This window comes from Delphinus delphis, chromosome 8, assembly GCF_949987515.2.
Source record: "Delphinus delphis chromosome 8, mDelDel1.2, whole genome shotgun sequence".
Classification (NCBI taxonomy): domain Eukaryota; kingdom Metazoa; phylum Chordata; class Mammalia; order Artiodactyla; family Delphinidae; genus Delphinus; species Delphinus delphis.
The window spans coordinates 84,857,381-84,877,500 of record NC_082690.1 but is presented as its reverse complement, the minus strand read 5'-3'; the positions used below and the strand labels follow the sequence as shown (position 1 = coordinate 84,877,500).

General features: G+C 41.7%; 1 non-coding gene across 1 annotated transcript; it reads left to right on the top strand.

Annotated features, from left to right (window-relative positions):
- The first annotated feature begins 14,773 nt into the window (after window positions 1–14,773).
- On the top strand, window positions 14,774–14,877 carry LOC132430395 (small nucleolar RNA U13). The gene has a single exon (XR_009520488.1). It is a non-coding gene; the product is annotated as a small nucleolar RNA U13 (small nucleolar RNA).
- The last annotated feature ends 5,243 nt before the right edge of the window (window positions 14,878–20,120 follow it).

Genomic DNA, 20,120 nt, shown 5'->3' with positions numbered 1-20,120 from the left:
CTAGGGCCACACCTAACTCCAAGGAAGTGCTTAGGAAGGAAGAGAACTGAAAATATCAGTGAACATCACTAACAATTACTACATGTTTTTTTCACCTAATATTATAAACATTCTTATGTTCTTATATAGATTTGGTAACTAATTTTTAAAAATATTATTATGAAGGTCTCAACCATAAAGGATTAAAAAGAATATTATAATATAATAATATCCTTCAATTAAAAATGGTTAAGATGGTAAATTTTATGTTATGTGCTTTTTACCACAAGTTAAAAAAGCTTGATTGGATTAAATACAAATCATTTTGTTCTGAGGATTCTGATACATTTGTGTTATAACAAGAAATAAACGTAGCACTTATTTTCTATAAAAAAAAGTTTTGTACCTTGAGGGACTACGAAGTGAGTTCTGGAGAAAGAGGGCAAAGGGAAGATGTCTTTGAGAGTGATGAGTCTGGGAGAAGAAATTCCCTGTCAGGAAAGAGTGCAAAGTCATCTAGAGGGGGTATGCCCCCTGCCTCCTGGCAGTGCCTGGATGCGCAGCATCTAGTGGGGAGGGGCTGCTCGTGCTCCCAGGGAGGCCCAATCCCAGCCTCACCAGAGTCCCTCCCGGGCCCCAGGTGTACCTGCCCAGCCTGGAACAGACGGCAGGGGTTTGACCTCTTGCACTCGCTACTTATCAGCTCCTAGAGCAGGCCTTGGCAGCTGGTAGGTGTTCAGTAAATTTTTTTTTTTTTGCGATACGCGGGCCTCTCACTGCTGTGGCCTCTCCCGTTGCGGAGCACAGGCTCCGGACGCGCAGGCTCAGCGGCCATGGCTCACGGGCCCAGCCACTCCGCGGCATGTGGGATCTTCCCGGACCGGGGCACGAACCCGTGTCCCCTGCATCGGCAGGTGGACTCTCAACCACTGCGCCACTAGGGAAGCCCAGGCAGCTTTCTTTTTAACTGACTATTTTCCTGAATCCTTTATAGTATGTTATGTAATACACTGTATTTGCAAATAAGCTATATTTACAAATAAATAGGTATTTATTTACTAATGGATAAAGAATTTTCAGCATGTTACTCATGAACAGGGTAAGAGCTGTATCCTCCCCATGGACAGCCTTGGCTGTGAGTAGAATCTATGCTAAACCAACAGGGCGCCCCACTTGCCTTACCAGGGCTTTGAGGCCACGGCTGCAGCGTAGGTAGAGGGTGAACACGGAAGGCTTGGGTTCCACTCCTAGCTCTGCCACCACCACATGGTCTCAGGTAAATCCTTCAGTCTCTTCAGTGAAACAAGTGTTGTGTTTAATGGTCCCTAAGAGAGGGCTGGAGTTCAGCCTATATGCACTGGGTCCAGCCATCCCAGTCGTTTCCAACTGGTCGGGTATCTACTATCCACTGGTTAAATATTTTGAATGTCATTCCTACTGTCAGGTCTCTTCCATGTGAGGACAAGTCTCTTGCAGGTCTGCAGGAGCCAGAGGTAATCTGGCTTCTCAGAAACAGAAGAATCACAGGAACTCATCCAAAGCATTAGCTTATCCTGATTATAAATATTACTCCTAATGACTCCAGAAGCAATTGCTATGTGCCATATAAAACTGTCTTCTTATCACTGACTCTGTGCTCCACTTTTCCATTTTCTAACCTCCTCTAAACCTTTTCTCTGTTTACTGTAAAGTAATATTTTCCCTGGCTTCAAAACATGTGGACACATTCCCCATAGATGTGGAAAATAACAGGAGGCTTGAAGTTCACCTGAAGTTCACCAGAGCACCTGAAGTTCTCTCATGGAGCCTCACTGTTTCTCCTTGGGGGAAATCAAAACACAAAAGGAAGGTGCTGCTGTAGCCAGGGAGTCAAGGAGTAGTATGTGTTCTCTCATCGCCCCATACCTTTGCTAATGTTTCCTTTTCCTCTCTACACCCTTTCTTCTGGTGAGCTTCTACCCACACTTCGATGCCCCAACCTATGGTTATTTTACTTCCATTACACTTGTACACCTCGCTGTTACAGAACTTAGCACTCTGTAATATAAGTATTATTTATAAGTGGACCTCCCAACTTGGAGAATCTATAGCCTCTGGAAAACCTGTGTTCTAACATCTAGCACGATACTCTTCCTTTTCTTTACAGTAGGTCCAATATTATCACCTATGCTCCTTTGGTCAGCCAGTCTGAGTCATACTGTTTGCCAGAACACAAAAGCAATGGCAGAAAGGGAGCCCAGAGCAGAATAAATAACATACACACCAGGACGCTTTCAACTCAGCTCACCAAGCGGAAGCAGCTGCGGTACCGTGTGTTAACACTCAGAATGGCTTCTTTGCTCTAGATATCATTGGCTGACAGCAACTGATGACACTCAAAAACTGGGACACCCACTGCCATTTTATTTTGGAAAATATCTCAGACATAAGTAGTGTTATAATGAATTGGTTTTGAGGGGGTAATCCTGAATATTAAAAGTATTTCCTGGTATTTGATGCTAAGAAGTTCCACTCTATCAACAGTAAATCTCCTTTATTTAAATTAGCTCGAGAGGCTTTCTGTTCCTGTGCCACCAGGCAACCCTATGCAAATAGTATGCCACCGGTATTAGTCAGTGTTCTCCAGAGAGAACCAAAAAGATGTCTAGATATACACAGAGAGAAATTGCAAGGAATTGGCTCACATGATTGTGGAGGCTGGCAAGTCCAAAATCTGCAGGGGTGGTAGGCCGTAGGCTAGAGACCTAGGGAAGAGGTGCAGTTTGAGTCCAAAGGCAGTCTGGTGGCAGAATTCCCTTTTCCTTGGGAAAGGTCAGTCTTTTTTCTACTGAGGACTTCAACTCCGTGGCAGAAACACACTCACATTATAAAGGGCTATCTGCTTTACTCAAGTATTTAAGTGTTCATCTCAATTAAAACAATACCTTCACAGAAACATCTAGAATAATGTTGACCAAATATCTGGGTACTGTGGCCTAACCAAGTTGACACAGAAAATTAACCATCACACCCCTCATCTCTAATCTTTAGCAGTGGCTGCCTTGAGGACCACGTTACAAACGATTTTGAAGCCACATCCAGACGTAAAGGAAATCACACTCTTATGAACTAGTAATGTCTGCTCTGAGCACAGAAGAGAGGACAGGCAGCCTGTGTCTTATATTTTCTATTCCTACAGTAGAAGTTTGGTTTGTGTTTATTGAATGAACAAGTGACAAATCTTGCCCATTTTGCCTTTAAAACTAGGACTAGCCGTGATTCAAGATGTGTTCAAATTGAATTGTTTGATGTCAACCAGGCAAGCTGAGCAAATTCTCATGCTCCCTGTGTATATGCACAAGAATGCTCCCAGCAGCTTCATTATCAACATCCCCAAACTAGAAGTAACCATGTTCACCAACAGTACGTGGGTAGATAAAAAATGTGCTGTAATAAATATGAACTACAGCTACACACAACCCGGATGACTCTTACAAACAGGAGGTTGAGCAAAAGAAGTCAGCCACAAAAGAACAAGGCATTAATTCCATTTATAAAGTTCCAACACACAAAATTAAGCTCTATTCTATGTAGACGCACATTTAGGTGCTAAAATAATTATTTAAAAAAGCAAAGAAGTGATTCCCATAAAAGCTCTGATAGTGGTTATCTCTAGGAGCATGTGAGATGGGGGGAGAATTCACAATATTATACTTCTTGACTTGGGTGTTAACTTTAAAACAACATGGTAAAATGTTTTCTCTGTATGAGTGTTAAACAATCAAAAAGTGTAAATTTTTTTCCTAAGGTCTCCTTATGCCAGTTCCTAAAAAGAGAAAACGGGCGGGTGCGGAATTAAAAGAAGCCGCAGCTAAAATTAGAGTCAGCACAGGCCTGTAGGGGGAGCTCTTGCCCCCTCCATGCATCTTCAATTACTCCAGACCGGAAGGGACTACCCCTACACCTCTGCTGCATCTCCCACAGGAACCTGTTGCCTACTTCGCAAACCAACAGGAAGAAGAAAACTTCTCTCCCTGAAGGACAGCCCAGCCAATCCGAGGCTGTAGCAGTCCAACCAATGAGAAGCCTCCATACTTCGGACTCCCAGCTTCCTCCAATGGCTCCTTGGTTATTACAGGTCCTCCCAAGTCTCGCCTTTTCCCTATAAAGGCTAGTTTCCCTTCCTTGTTCCCTGGGTTTGCCTGTGGTCCTCCATGATTCGGTGTCCCGGGTTGCAATTCCTCTGGTATTAATGAATAGACTCACTTTGGTGGTAAAATAATTGATGCTATTGCATTATTCAAGCTTGGGGTTCAAGGGAACCCCAAGAAACAGTGGCCCAATCCGCACTTAGCCTCTGGCCAAAGAGGCCAGTGCATTCACTCTCCAAACTACCTCCCCCCTAGTGTCTACTTTAGACCCTTTTCTGTGTTGCTTTTTCCCCCAGAACAAATGTCTCCATTTTAGTAGTGGTTAGATTTACAGTATAACAAATTTAACAGTTGAAAGCCCTAAAATTCATCCTCAGCAAAACTTGCAAAGCAGCTGCAAAAAAGATGAATGTCACTCATGGGATCAAAAGCCTAGAAGGATTTCGTGGAAAAGTTCAGCAGTGTGTGCATGCAAAGCCTATTCTAAACAGAAGGCTCAGTTAGACGATAGTGTCCCTCTGTCTCATTATGAGCTGGAAGTGCCTGGGATAACTGGGCTTTGGAAGGCTGCTGGTTCTTATGCAGAAATCCTGGTACAAAGGGCAGGCTCTCATGATCTGCCTTCCAGGATCCTAGGCTTAAAATTCAGAATTGAGCTTCAAGAGAGTTAGAGAAAAGGCAAAGTGATTTTAAGGGCAGGTGCTGGAGGTTTACTTTTTCCTCTTTTCATAGCTTTGAGTACTTAGAAATTTGTAGTTAAATATGCTTTCTTCCCTCTGGAAAACAGATTTCCCTGCTCTCTCACCTCTGCCTGGGGGATAACAAATTTCATATGGAAACCTGAAAACCCAAAGAGAAATATGCAACGCTTCAGACACCTTGTGTCGGACTGGCTGTCACAGACCCTGGTTTGGGTCAGGCTGTTTAAGCTTCTCTGGAACAAGCATTTATCTACCGCAGGGTCATTTTATAGGTCCATTAAATCTACATTTTCTCTTGGGCTCCTTTCCTCAGCTCCCCTCAACCCCACTCTAGTCACACACTCTAAAAACCCCCCTTAAGCCCCAGAAATAAATCTCTATAAACTGCCAAGCGTTCAATCAGGCTCTTACTATATCTCTTTGTAATTAGAATAAATTTACTGCTCAGAGAGATGGGGGGAAATATGCAAGGTACTCCTTGGATAAATATACTGCAGTGAGAAAAGTAGAGGCTCTGTAAAAGTTATCTCTGTGAATTCAACAAGAATCAAGGTCACTGGAGCTGCTACATACCGGGGAATGTTAATTAATGGGCCTGCAGCTGGTGGTACCACTTGGCCACTCTGCTCCAGCTGCTTGCTCCATATTTCTCTCGTTTGGAGGACCATTCTTGGATCAAATCCCATCTCTTTTTTTTCCTCCAAGTACAAAAAGTACATAAGTCTATCCTGGAAGGATGCCAACCTTTCAGAGCACTAAGCTAAGTGTTGTTTCTTAGCTATTTTAATCTCCTTTTTAAAGAGAGGTCACTCTATCACCTCTGGAGCTGGATTACTTGCAATCGGTGTTCAAGCTGTGGCCTGAGGTCACCGTTCTGGCACTATCCACAGGGAGGTGTCCTGAAGTTGTAGAGCAGACGGGCACTTGTAACTTGCCCTCAAACTAAAGCGGAAGGCACCTGAAAAGATGCACCTATCTCTCTCCTCACTACGTAGTCTACATTTTAAGCTAGGCTGAAGGCAAGGTGAAAATGCAACCCAAGCACTCAATGGCTCAGAGCTGAAGAGGGAGAGAGAAAGAAACAGGAGAAAAGGAGAAAAGAAGAGAGTCTGACAGAAGAGGCAGAAAGTATCAGGGTAGTTTATAACATTTAAATCTCTGGGAAGCATTAAATGAGACCAGGCATGTAAACCACTTAGCACAGTTGGCTGGGACACAGGCCAGCTATTGGTAATTAAAATAACTCCAGAGTTGAGGTAGAACAGACGTGTACAACATGGACCCGTCCCTGCACTGCCTTGGGACTGTATTTAGACAGTGCGTTACTCTGGTTAAACCTGGACTTCGGAGTCAGAAAGATCTACTTTTATGTCCCTGCTCAACCACTTAAGTAGCTGTGTGTCATTTGACTGCTTAGTTATCTCTTTATATCTCAACTTTCTCATCTGTATAATGGGGCTAATTATAGTATCTGCTTCAAGGCTACTGAGCAGATTTAATGAAATACAGCCTGTGGGACCTTTACCACAGTGCTTGGTACATGTTAATCTCAATAAATACTCATTGTTGTAACTGGGGCTCTTATAACTGTTTTCATAGGTCAGCCAGGGAAGAATCAGGAAAAGTGTTTCAGGAAAACAGTTTGCCTCTCTGGGCAGGTGAAGATGGCTTAAGAAGAGCAGTTTTTCCAAAGCAGTGAAAATGGTCCTGCTTGCCTCTATTGCAGCGGGGCTTGTTTTTCTTCTCATTTGGAAACTTTCTTCCCTTCAGTGTTACCTAGTGAGGAGACTGGGCGTTCTTCCCACAATGACAGACATGCAAATCTTGCCCAGAAATAACAGGGAGAATGCCCGACTCTGCTTCTATAAGGAATTCTCCCGGTAACCGTAAGCCATAGACTCCAGGCGCAGAGCCCTGGGGATGGCTGCACCCACTCCCCTCAAGCCAGTCAGGCTGTCTTCCACTTGGGCCAGTTCCTTTGTGAGAGAGACCCAGCTTTACTGAGCCCTTTGTAAAGGAAACAAGAACGTTCTAAAAAATTGGGAAATGTTCTCCATTACTATTTCCAAACTGTAAAATGATAGTTGGGCCTTTTAAAAGACTTGGGAAATTTTCTGAAATTAAGGAATATGGATTTAAAGGAAGCCTTGGGGGATTAGAGTTTTCCTTCTCTTTGAAGCGTTTGAAACAACTTTAATCTGCTTTCAGAGCGCTATGCAGTTTGGCAAGGCATTCTGGTAGTGTTGTTGCCTTCTTCGTGGAACTGATACTTTTGTGCCCCTTTTAAAACCCATGCTAAAACCAATGCTTCGGGTATAAAAAGACACTTGGATTTAAAGAACAAGACTATTCAAGGTAAAGGAATGGCTTCTAAGATGCTTCAAAGAAATTTTTAAATTTCTACTTTGGGCAAAAGAAAACTAAATAAACAAAAATCTAGTTGGATATACAGCCACAAAGATGTAACTATTCATACATAATTTCCTGGTTGTTGTACTCCTATTATATATATATATATATATAATATGTACTTTACAAAATGCAATTGTATATACTCTCATGTAATAGCACTACTCTGGGAGGCAAGTATTATAATTCTTATTTTACTGATAAGGAAACTGGGGCTCAGGGAGTTCAACTTTTGCTTAAAGAAAATATAATGTGGCAAGAACTTGAACTTGGGACGCCAGGTTTTAATCCCAATACCCTTTCCACAACACCTCATCACCTTTAACCTGCCATGTGGTCTAGGCAGCCCCAGTCAATCTTTGATGCCTCAGTTTCCCGGTCTGTGAGATGACAATAATACCTCTCTGGCTTGCTTTCAGGGACTGGTGGATAGATTTTCCAGGGCCAAGTCTAACTATGATGTGACCAAGATTTCCAGGAACAGTGTATGATAAACCTGAATGAAATACTGTTGTCCCTCGGTATCTGCAGGGAATTGGTTCCAGGAGCCCCCGCAGATACCAAAACCTGCAGTTGCTCAAGTCCCTGATATAAAATGGCGTATGACAGTGAAGAGTCAGCTGAAGGTATCCAGAGGTTTCCCATCCGCGGATACGGAGGGCAGATTGTTCACTCTGCTGAGCCCAAAGGAATATTGCTAACACCCTGTCTACCCCAGGAATGTTCCAGAGGTCTGCAGGAGATGCACTCTGAAGCTTTAAAATGACATTGGTTGCAAAAGACAAGCGCAGAATGGTTACAAAGCTGGCAGGTGGCCTGGAAGCTGCGAGTAGTTGTGAATAGCTCATTATCCCAGGGGCTGGAGAACCTGCAGAAGGGGCAGATAGGGAAGCAAGGGCACACACTGGTCCATCTGGGGTCTTAATTCCCCGAAGCTAGAAAGGAGGAGATAAGTGTATCATCAAAAGGAATGAAAACTCAACAGCTATGCGATTCTAGAAGAATATATAGTTTAAAAATGTCTAGGAAAAGAATACATATCTCCTTTCTATTTATTTATTTAGTTATTACAAAAGTATATCTATTCATTGTCAAAATAATAGAGAAGTGTAGAATGAGAAAGTGACATTCCCTCTTTCATTTGCTCCTCCCCTAACTCACTCACTAAACTCCCCGAGCTCCCAGACATGTACTCTGTGTCCCCTAAAATGTTTTCCATTTAAATACTATGTGTGTGTGTATTTCAGATGCATGTCATACGGATTCACATATGTGTTTTTAAATGGGGTCTCATAACACATAGAATTTTGCAACTTGCCTATTTGTTTAACTTTACAATGTATCATAGATACTTGCTCATACAGACCTCTCATTCCCTGCCCCCAGCTTTATTGAGATATACTTGATGAATAAGAATTGTATATATTTGAGGTGCTCCACATGATGACTTGGTATATATATATATATATATATATATATATATATACATACACACACACACATTGTGACATGGTTACCAAAATCAAGCTAATTAACATATCCATTACCTTAAATAGTTACATTTTTGTATGTGGTAAAAGGCTGTACTCTCTCAGTAAATTTCAAGAATACAGTACAGTATTAGTAACCAGAGTCACCATGCTGTCCATTAGCTCTCCAGAACTTAAGCATCATGCATAACTGAACCTTTGTACCCCTTGATGACTGTCTCCCCATTTCCTCCAATCACCGTTTCAATCTCTGCTTTTAGGAGTTCAACTTTGTTAGAGACTCTCATTTTTTTTAAAGCATGGAGAGGGTTCCTTTGTATGGATATACCATAGTTTATTTAGCCCCATTTCTATGGGTGGAGATATAGGTAACCGCTGTGTTTTCCCCCTTAACATTAACAAATAATGCTTCAGCAAATAATAATGATGGTTTATTAATATGAAAGGAAACAATCTAGGGATAAATGGGCTAGAGCAAACTTGGGAAAGATAGTACATAACAAAACCCTTACCCGTGAGCCCGGTGTGGGGAATCTCCGTTTAGCTCTTCATTGTGTCAGAGCGACAGCTGACACCGAAGAAAGACCCCAGGAAAAAAACAAGTTAAAGAAAGGAAAAAGAGGGCTTCCCTGGTGGCGCAGTGGTTAAGAATCCACCTGCTGATGCAGGGGACACAGGTTCGAGCCCTGGTCTGGGAAGATCCCACATGCCGTGGAACAACTAAGCCGGTGCACCACAACTACTGAGCCTGCGTGCCACAACTACTGAAGCCTGCGTGCCTAGAGCCTGTGCTCCACAAGGAGAGAAGCCACCACAATAAGAAGACCGTGCACTGAAACAGAGTAGACCCCACTTGCTGCAACTAGAGAAAGCCCGCACGCAGCAACGAAGACCCAACACAGCCAAAAAAAAAAAAAACAAATAAAAATTTAAAAAATATATATAAAAAAAAGAAAGGAAAAAGAAAGCACAGCAGGAGTTTTGAAAGGTTGGGTGAATTGAATTAAGGATCATTATTGAGTGTACAGAACCCTATAGAGAAACCGTATGATTATTATAAAATTCAGATTGGTGGCACTGTAAGAAGGAAAATGATGGTGAGGTGAGAAAACGTTTGAGCATTTAGTCTCCATGTCAGTCGCCGCAGGATGGGGGTTGTGTCTTAGTCCTTCGTAGCCTCCATATCTGGCATAATTCCTGACAAGTAAAAGGTGTTAATAAGTACTTGAAGAAGGAGCAAGGAATACTTCTCCCCAGAGGACCAAGCCTTTTGGACATGAATGTAGATAAATCTTGATTTGTGACTTTACAAATAACTTGAAAATTTAAAAATATTATCTTGAGTTGAAAAGCAGTAAGTTAAAAAATAGTTTCACTAAAAAGCCTCTGTTTTTTTTTTTGCAGTACGCGGGCCTCTCACTGTTGTGGCCTCTCCCATTGGCTCCGGACGCGCAGGCTCAGCGGCCATGGCTCACGGGCCCAGCCGCTCCGTGGCATGTGGGATCTTCCCGGACCGGGGCACGAACCCGTGTCCCCTGCATCGGCAGGCGGACTCTCAACCACTGCGCCACCAGGGAAGCCCAAAAGCCTCTGTTTTGTAATTTACCTGACATGTTTCTCTGCTTACTGTTCTTTGTGTCTTAATTTGTTGCCTGCTCAAAAAATGTATTAAATTGTAATTGGGCATTGAATTAAAAATTTTTTTAATTGACCTCATTTTTCTTGATGTTCTGTGTCTAGTTGTGTTGTGTCAGTTGGCTGGTTTCTGCCTCTTGGCTTCAGCATTCTTGTTCCTAAATGAAGTAAAAAGAATCAAGTGCCCCATGGCAGGTCTTCAGTCTTGTTAACTGAGAATTCAAGGGAAAAGTTTAAGACATATCCTCTGTGTGATGGTCCTACTGATTGGGTAACTATGTTCCAGTCAACCAGAGATCAAATAACTAGACTTGGGTGTGTGTGTACATTCCTCAAGATATTTTTATGAGAAAGGGATAAGTGAAAGATAAGCAAACCGATATGAGGGATTTACTTTTAAAGGAGAGAGAGAGAGAGAGGAACCAGCTTGGTCAACCTTACCTTCTACATCAAGGTCAGCAATTTACCAAAAATACACCAAAGGAAAGATTGCCAACCCCTGTTTTCATCAGTTGAATTCTCCAGAGTGGTAATCCGTATTCATTATGATCTTGACATACTAGGGAAAGAAAGATTGAATTAAATTCAGTAGAATTGCTGGAATTATATTTCAATGTTCCACATATTCATTCATTCCATAAATGTGAGCAAAACCACTAGATAATCAGAAAGACTATTCTCTAGTCATTCTGAATCATCAGGATTGTTCTGCTGGGTCTTTTAGAGAGTTCAGTGCCCTCCGTCTCCCTCAAAAAACCCCCGCTGAATCCTCTTTCCCCATCCCAGCAGAAGCTCTAGTTCATGATGAGACATGCTTCAGAGTGTTTGAATTGGCTTATGGAGAGAATTATCTGCAGGGAGGCGACCCAATGGTATTGTGAAAGAGAGAAGGAATAATCTGTTTAGGAAGTCATTCTTTAAATTGTCATTTTGGCAGGGTAGCTCAGAGGGTAGAGAACTGGAGTGAGGTCAGCAGTCTTGGGTTCCAGGCCTTTATTATTACAATGCTGTGTGACTCTGGGCTTCAGTTTCTTCATCATGAAATGAAGAGCCCAACAAGGTGACTGTGGCATGGAGGATCGTGCCTTCTATTAGTGTATAGGATAAAGGATGCTGATAAAATCATATTAAGGTAAGTTTACAAATTCTAAAGACTTACGATTCTTTATAGAGATGAAAACAAAATCCTGGGGATTCTAAGGGGACTCTTCTGGGACACCAGTCCTGGGGTGGATTTTTTCCCCCAAATCAGGTGTTCCTTGTACTCAGGGATTCTGGTGAGAGGTCTCCTTCCTAAACTAGATCAGCTGTAAACCGTGTCCTTCCTGAAGGCTATAATAACCTGGAGTTTGCATAAGGGACTCCGAGCTATAAACCTGGCACAGGGTCCTACGCCAGCAGTAACATTCTTACTGCTCTGCCCAGAGGGTTCTCTATTTGTAGCCCCCTGAGCTCTGTGAGGCCCACCCATCTCAAAAGGCAACCTCAGAGCCTCTCAAAGAGAAGTCTTTCATAGGGCTGTTGACGGGTTGAAACTGAACCCTGGTCCTCACTGAAGCCATCATTTGCATGATAATCATGACCAATTTGGAGGAGTTAAGAAAGCCTCAACTCCCGGTGCTCTTCACTTTTTTTTTTTTTTTTTTTTTTTTCCGGTACGAGGGCCTCTCACTCCGGACGCGCAGGCTCAGCGGCCATGGCTCACGGGCCCAGCCACTCCGCGGCATGTGGGATCCTTCCGGACCGGGGCACGAACCCGTGTCCCCTGCATCGGCAGGCGGACTCTCGACCACTGCGCCACCAGGGAAGCCCGCTCTTCACCTTTGAAACCAGCCACTGTCAGGCAGGTAATGCCTCTTGTTATCTTTTGGTAACTTTAGGTACCTAGAGTTGTTCTAGAGGATGAGAATCTTAAAGATGTGTTTTCTGAATTGTTTCTCTAATCTGATTAGATTTAAAGGCACTAAGGACTGTATTTCTTGTAGTAAAGAGGATGCTGACAGTCCATGGTATGTTGTGGCAGCAGAGATACACAAAATAAGATCACTGATCACTGGATACTCCTAAATAAATACTTGTAAAAGGCAAGTTTCTTCAAAGAAAATCCACTGCTGCTCTTAAAGGGAAGAGTTGTCCTCCCCCACCCCAACCCCTTTCCTGATAAGACAAAGACTTAATGCTACCCTGAAGAATTTGGCTTTGGAAACGGCCGGCCGGTTTCCCTTTGCTGAAAGGCCTGAGGCTGGGAGCAGCGGCCTGGAGGTGGTACATCTTGTGTTACTTGGCTAGGAGAAATCCCTTGAGGCAACATGAAATGGTGTCTCTTTGGGTCATTTGCTTTTCTCCTGTCTCTCCATCCTATTTTTAAGAGTCAGTAGAATACTGACAACACCACAACAATAGTGATTACTCACATGGCCCTTGCTACGTGCCAGGCACATAGCTCTTAGGCCGTAGACAGATTCATGTTTTTAATTTTTACGACAACCTTATGAGGTAGGTATTATTATTAATCCCATTTTACAGTTGGGGAAATGGAGGCAAAGTCAAATAGCTACCAAGTAGGGACGCAGGATTTGAACCCAGGAAGTCTGGCTCCAGAGTCCAGGATCATAGCGAACTTGGGTGATGAACAGGTCTGGATTGAATCCTGGCCATGCCCCTCAATGGTGATAGGATCTTGGATTGGACCCTAAAACTCTTCCAGCCTCTGCCTCTGCGTTTTAACATGGGAATAGTAACCGCTCCTGCCTGATAGAATTGCTGTGAGATTGAAATGGATTGATAAACATTTGGTCCAGGGCCTGGCACATCCTAAGGGCTCAATAAATGGGCTTCCCATCCTCTGAGATGCCAATGTGCAGTCATTGCAAATAATATTTTTTCCCAGTTAATAGCTTGTCTTTTCATCCTCTTTGATGAAGTGTAATTTATAGATTTTTTTTCTTTTATGAATTGTGCTTTTGGTGTCATGTCTTAGAACACTTCGTGAAGCCCTAGATCCTGCAGATTTTTTCCTAAAATTTTTATAGTTATGAATTACTTCTTGAAAGGGCATTTTTTCCTAAATATAAAAGAAAGACATGCCTATTTTAGACCATTTGGAATATAAGGAAAAACTCAATGAGGAAAGTTAAAATCACAAGTAAAACCGAAATCCAGAAATACATTTGGTATTAGATGCAAGCACTTGTAACTTTAATAAAAATGTCACCTCTTTTATAATGGGGAAACAGAACCCTCCAACAGTAAACTGCACTATCAAGTACCAACCAGAGTGCTCACGGAAGGTGCCTCTCTTCACGCCAAAATCAGCTGGGGGAGTTGCCATTCAGAAAAGACTAAGAACTACTGACCCAAACAGTGAAACTCATGTTTATGAACTGCAGCTGTTAGTCACAGGCTGTAATTGCCCCACCAGATAACGAAGCTATTTAAGACAGCAGGTTGCTATAAGCTGAATAGAAACAGAAAATAGTCTTTTTGGAAATCACAGGATTGTAACTAAGGGGAACGTCAGGTTCGAGGCTGGAATGGATCTTTGTGTATTTGCTGGCTTGGAGATGGACAGGCTGATCTGGCATGAAGACGGTCCAGCCCTGGCTGCTCTTCTGTTTTGTTGGAGAGAAATCAGTTGAGGATCCCTTTTTCAAGTCCTGCCATGTGGCAGCTTCCATGGCTAGAATCCTTTCAGCCTACCCATTTCTGATTCCTGGGCACCTGGAATTCTGCCTCTTGTACCACCCCCCTCACCTGCCTGACTTGTCAGGTCAGTTGGTAACAGCTGTGATCAGAGCAGCGGCCTCCATTAGTACTCCCCCTCCACCTGTGTCCCCTCCACTACACAGAAGGCGTGAGCTAGTCTTAAAACACAGCATTAGCTATTTCAGAGGCACCCCTCCCTACCCTTCACTGCCAACCTCATGAGAAGCTGATACTTTTTAAAATTTTTATTTATTTATGTATTTATTTATAATTGAAGTATAGTTGATTGAAGCTGATACTTTTTGAAAGGGTATTTTGAGTGAAAGAGGTGAAACTTGCTATTTGAATTGTTTAGTGAAGTTAAGAAACAATCCTGAAGTTGATTTGGTCAGTCTAGATTTTCATAGATCAAGTTTGCACCCAGTGGAACCTTGCGTGAAGTACTTGACTACATACTTGCAAAGGAAATCTTATTTCTTAATTACCAAGTAAGTATCTTTGCTGTTTGTTGAATTTTGAGGAATCAGGTAAAACCCCAGGATGGTGACAGACACAAAAAATTTCATAAAAAGCTTAGATTAAAAGATAATTATGTGGTGAAAATTGCAACCTAAATGCTCATCAAAAGAGAATTGGTTAAATTATGATACATCCATTCAGAAGCTCGACATTTATTGCCATAGAAAGGTGCCTACCTATATCGAGTTTAAAAAACCAGTTATAGATCCTGTTGTAGTTCCTGAGCGTGATGACTGGGTGTTCATGAGGTTGTGTGACATGTGCCTCCCTCAGACCTTGTTATGACAGCGGCATGTTACCCGTCTGACACAAAAAAAGAGAAAAAAAAAAAAAAAGAAAAGGGGAAAAAAAGAAAAAAAAAGTTGGTTATAAATTAACAAGTAGAATTTGATCCTATTTTTAAAAGTCCTTGGGAAAGAAATACAGTAGTCCCCCTTTATCCATGGGGATATGTTCCAAGACTCCCAACTGGATGCCTGAAACCATGGGTAGTATTGGACCCTATGTATACTATGTTCTTTCCTGTACATACATACCTGTGGTAAAGTTTAATTTGGCACAATAAGATATTAACGACAATAACTAACAACAAAATAGAATAATTATAACAATATACCGTAATAAAAGTTATGTGAATATGGCCTCTCTCTCTCAAAATATCTCACTGTACAAATTTAATGCTTTTTCTATCTTAACTCAGCACTTATCACTCACTGTGGCCGTAAGTTTTTCAGTTTGAGGTGCAACAGCAAAACTAGCACACATTTCTTTTTCTTTCTTCACAATTTCCTGGATAGAAGATTTGTTCTTACTGTAGATCTTAGCAACCTCAGCACATGATTCTTTTTCTTTACAAATTAAGTCGAGAACTTTCACCTTTTGACTAAAAGGAAGCACTTTATGGCTATGCTCTGGCATATCCGGATTGCCAGCATCTCTACTCTAATGAGCTTTGGGGGCATTATTAAGTAAAATAAGGGTTCTGGAACATAGGCACTCTGTGATACCTGACAGTTGAACTGATGACCAAGACAGCTAGTGACTAAGGGGCAGGATTCGATGGACAAAGAGATGATTCACCTCCAGGGCGCATTGGAGCTCCACACGCAATTTCATTAGGCTACTCAGAATTTAAAACTTATGAATTACATATTTCTGGAATTTTCCATTAATATTTTTGGTCTATGGTTGACCATGGGTAACTGAAACCGTGGAAAGTGAAACCTTGAATAAGGGGGACTTCTGTATACCAAGAGAATGTTAGTGGTAATCTCTGGGTCATTCAGCGATGACAAATTATCTTTTATTTTTTCCTGAGTTTTCCAAATATCGAGCTTTTATTGCCTTAGTAATCAGAAAAAAAAAAAGAAAAAACTAATTCCTAGCAATGGTCACAAAGTGTCATGTTAAACAGAACTGTGTATGTAGTTTACAATTTTATTTAAGTTTTACAAATTATAAAAACTCATAGTTAAAAAATATTCAAAAGGGATAAGGAGTATAAGATAAAAAGTAAGAATCTTCTCCTTTGTGAATCCTCAGAACCCCCTCCACATGTAACTAGTGACAACAAAAAAATATATTTAAAGGAGAAATTGAATCGACAGAGCTGATCTGAAATACGGAAGCTAACGTGAGGGGGCATCAGACAACTTTGAAGAGAAGTGAACGAGATTCACCGGCCTGCTGCTGGCCACCCCCTAGCCCACTCTCAGAACATTCCCTCATAATTACATTGCCCTTCACATAAGGGAAATCACCCTCTTTACACTTTGAACACATGGGTTCCTACGGACACTGACACCCAGCCAGGCATGCGAATTAGCATGGGCTCTAAAACCCAAGTGAATCAAGTCAAGTTTGAATTTCATAGCACACTGGGCAGTGAGTCACCTAAGTAGCAGACACTGCTCCTGGGTATATGGAAGGCTCTCTCCTCTCTCCCATGCCTCCCTTTCCCAAATTTGCTTATTTAATAGTTTAATAGTTGATGCCTTCTCACCCCCCAAGCTTTAGCTTAAATATCACTTACTCAGAGAAGAGACAAATAGGCTTGGCTAAATTGGTATAGCTCCCTCCTTTATCCTCTATCACCATCCCTGATTGTATCCTTGGGAGCACCTATCACCATTTGTAATTTTTTATTTTGTGTATTTATGCCTAACCCCTGCCTCCTCCTTCTCCCCAGGTTGTAAACTTCACAAGGGCACAGACCCTGTGTGTGTGTGTGTGTGTGTGTGTGTGTGTGTGTGTGTGTGTGTGTGTGTGTTTTTAAAAGCTGGCTTTGTTTAGTCAGCTTTTAGCTCATAATAGGCATTTAATAAATACAGTGTTAATAAATGGAAAATTTTACAAGTTCATTTTTGAGCTGGAACTCTAATTTTATAAATGTTTTAGATAATGGCTGACCCTTGAATGGTATAGGTCCATTCACTTCTTCATTCTGTCAATCAACAGATTTTTATTAAGAGCTTAGTATTTGCCAGATCTTGTGCTAGGGGCTGGGGTTAGAGGTGCCTAGCAAGGAAGACAAATATGATTTAGGCAAATACGATCTAGGGAGACACAAGCTATGATAATGGGTAGTAGAGGGTTTTAGGGAAGCATTGAGTTATCAATTTCCTGAGCTTTATGAGAACCACAGCTGATTTTTTTCTCCACCCAAGTCACCTTGTGACATCCATTCAAGCCCAACAACTTCATACCCAAAATGTTGATTGGGGTTATCTGTGTAAGTTTGTACAGAATAGATTATAATCAACTTTTTAAACAGAGACTAAACAGTGTAAGCGAGTGACACCATAATAAATGGTGGGATAGTTTTAAAAACTATCTTTACAAAATAGGGTTTTACAAAGTGCATTCTCTTTCTCTTTACTCCATCCTTTCCTCCCTCCCTCCTTCCTACTTTCTCTCTCACACACAGTTCAGACACAAGACATGGAGAAGCAAATGTTTTCTAACTCGATGACTTCAGCGGATTAGCGCTCCTTTGAAAGTGATATTGTTACAGCCATAACGTGTTTATGTGTAACACAGACATCTTTATGTATAATGCAGACGTGTCTGTGTGGGGAACATTAACATCCTGGCCTTGTCATTTAGTGAGGTAGGAAGTTCAGCCTAGAACTCGAGATCCCCAAAGCCTTGGGAAATCTTGATACGGGAGGAGGGAGCAGGAGAGAAGAAGGGAGATTATTTTAAGGGTTATTTCTCTTTTTTTTCTAACCCTCCTGGGCTTAACTCCTACTCTCAGAGAAACAATCCTTTTCCGTCACAGCTGGGATGGTTGTCAGGCAAAGGTATCCTTGCTGAGGATAGCAGTCATCCAGAAAAGAGTCAGGCAATTAGAAGATGCTGGTAAATCACAGAGACACCGCAGTGAGAGTTCCATTTTCTAATAAGCTGATGGCAAAATATTTATTTCAGACCCTGACACTCCAACTCCAAAGAAACAAATTAGAAGTATTTTCTCAATAACTTTCTTTATATACCAAACTGTATCCTAGAAGTTAACTTTTAATTTTTTTGAACTCTTTATTATTCTTTATAAATTATGGAAGTTACCGAGGCTTACTGTAACAAAATCAAACAATACAAAAGTATATCAAGTAAAAAGTTAAAGCCTAGTTCTCTCCTCTATCCCACTCCCCAAAGCAGCACTGTCCAATAGAAATTAAATGTGAGCCACATATACAATTAAAAAATTTTTAGTAGCCACATTAGAAAAAGTAAAAAGGAACAGGTGAAATTAATTTTAATTATACGTTTTCTTTAACCTAATGTACCCCAAATGCTGTTACTTCAACATGTAATCAACATTATCAAATTATTCATGAGTTACAAAATTATTATTGAGATATTTTCCATTATTTTTTGTACCAAGTCTTCTAAATCTGGTATCTGTTCTACACTTACAACATCTCTCAATTTGGATGCTAAATTTTCATTGAAAAACCTTGATCTCTATTGAGGTTCCTAAAACATAAAGTTGAAAAAGTAGACTCATCTCCAAGTTGCTGCAAACGTACTTAAAATTTTTCCAAAAACTGAATGAAGTACCGGTTTTTAAGTTAAATATGAAGTAATTAAAATTAAATAAATTAAAAAAATCTGATTCCTCAGTTGCACCACATTTCAAGTACCCAGCAGCCACATGTGGCTCGTGACTACCATATTGGACCGTGCAGCCCTAGAGGGAACCGCTAATGTCAGTTTGGCGTGGAACCTTCTTGACCTTTTCTCTATGCACATATATATACAAATGTATAATTAAACAATATATGTATATTACACATATCTGGGTTTCATTTCAGAAAAATCATGCTACATATTTTACTCAATCTAATTTTTTTCAGTTAAAAGTATATTTTGGATATTTTTCCTTTTCAGGACGTACGGATCTGCATTTTTTTTATAACAGTTGTGTAGTAGATTTATTTAACCACTTCCCTACTAATGGGCACATAAGTTGTTTCTGATGTTTGGCAGTTATAAACATCCATGTTTTCATCTTTATGCTAGTATTTCCAGAGGATAAATCCTAAGAATTGATTCTTCTGGGCCAAAGGGTATACATCAAAAAATCTGAAAGCTAATGCTGAATTACCCTCCCAAATGGTTAGGCCAAATTTTATCCTACACTCTTTGCTGGCATTCCTTGCCAGCATCTGTAAATGCTCCAGATGCCAGAATCATAAAACATCAGAAAGAAAAGACATTAGGGGTCATCTAGTCCAGTCCCTTTATTTTATGGACCAGGAAGATCAAACCAAAGCTGCGGGAAGAGTCCACGTAGCTTACTTGTGGCCAGGCTGGGACCTGAGAAGCGCCCGGGTTCTTGCCCGCTGTCCCAGTGAGCACGGAGCAGCCTGGCTGTGCCTTTCCAAGCATCCTCAGGGAGGTCATCCTTCCTCCCGCTCCCTGCACTGTATCATTATCAAACCTGCGCAGGTGAAATCAGCAGGCCTTTCAGTGGAGCATCACATCGCGCCTCAGTAAACAAAGAGCAGGAGCTAAGGCAGCCTTTCCTTGACATTTGTATCCAGAATTGGATTCGGTCTGCTCAAGCGCTCGCTACAGTTTCAAGTGTGCCTTTCCCACCTCCCTTCTGCTGAGCACAGCCAAGTCTTAGACTCAGGCAGGAGGAAAAAAAAAAGGGGTGGGCGTGTTTTGTTTCATGCAGAAATAAACTCCACCGGTCAGCAGTTCCTGGTCCACCAGCTCAGAAACATTCCATCTTTAATGGGAGTCACTTTGGGAGGGCAAAGGCAGAAGGGCGTGAAGGTCTTTTTGGGGGAAGGCCGTTCCTTCTAGCCACCCTTGAGCTGGTGGGGCCAGTGTGATGCTAGACGCATCTCACGTGCCAGCAAGACGGGCTTCTCCTGAGGACTTCTTCCCTACAGTTTCCTACAACTTTACAGAGCCCATGAACACAAGCGCTATCCCATAGAATCCTTGTGCGGTAGGCACCACGCTCAAGTGCGCATTGGTGGCAAGAGGCTGGAAACCATCTCTCCTGACTCCATCTCCAGGATGCCTCCCTCTTCCAC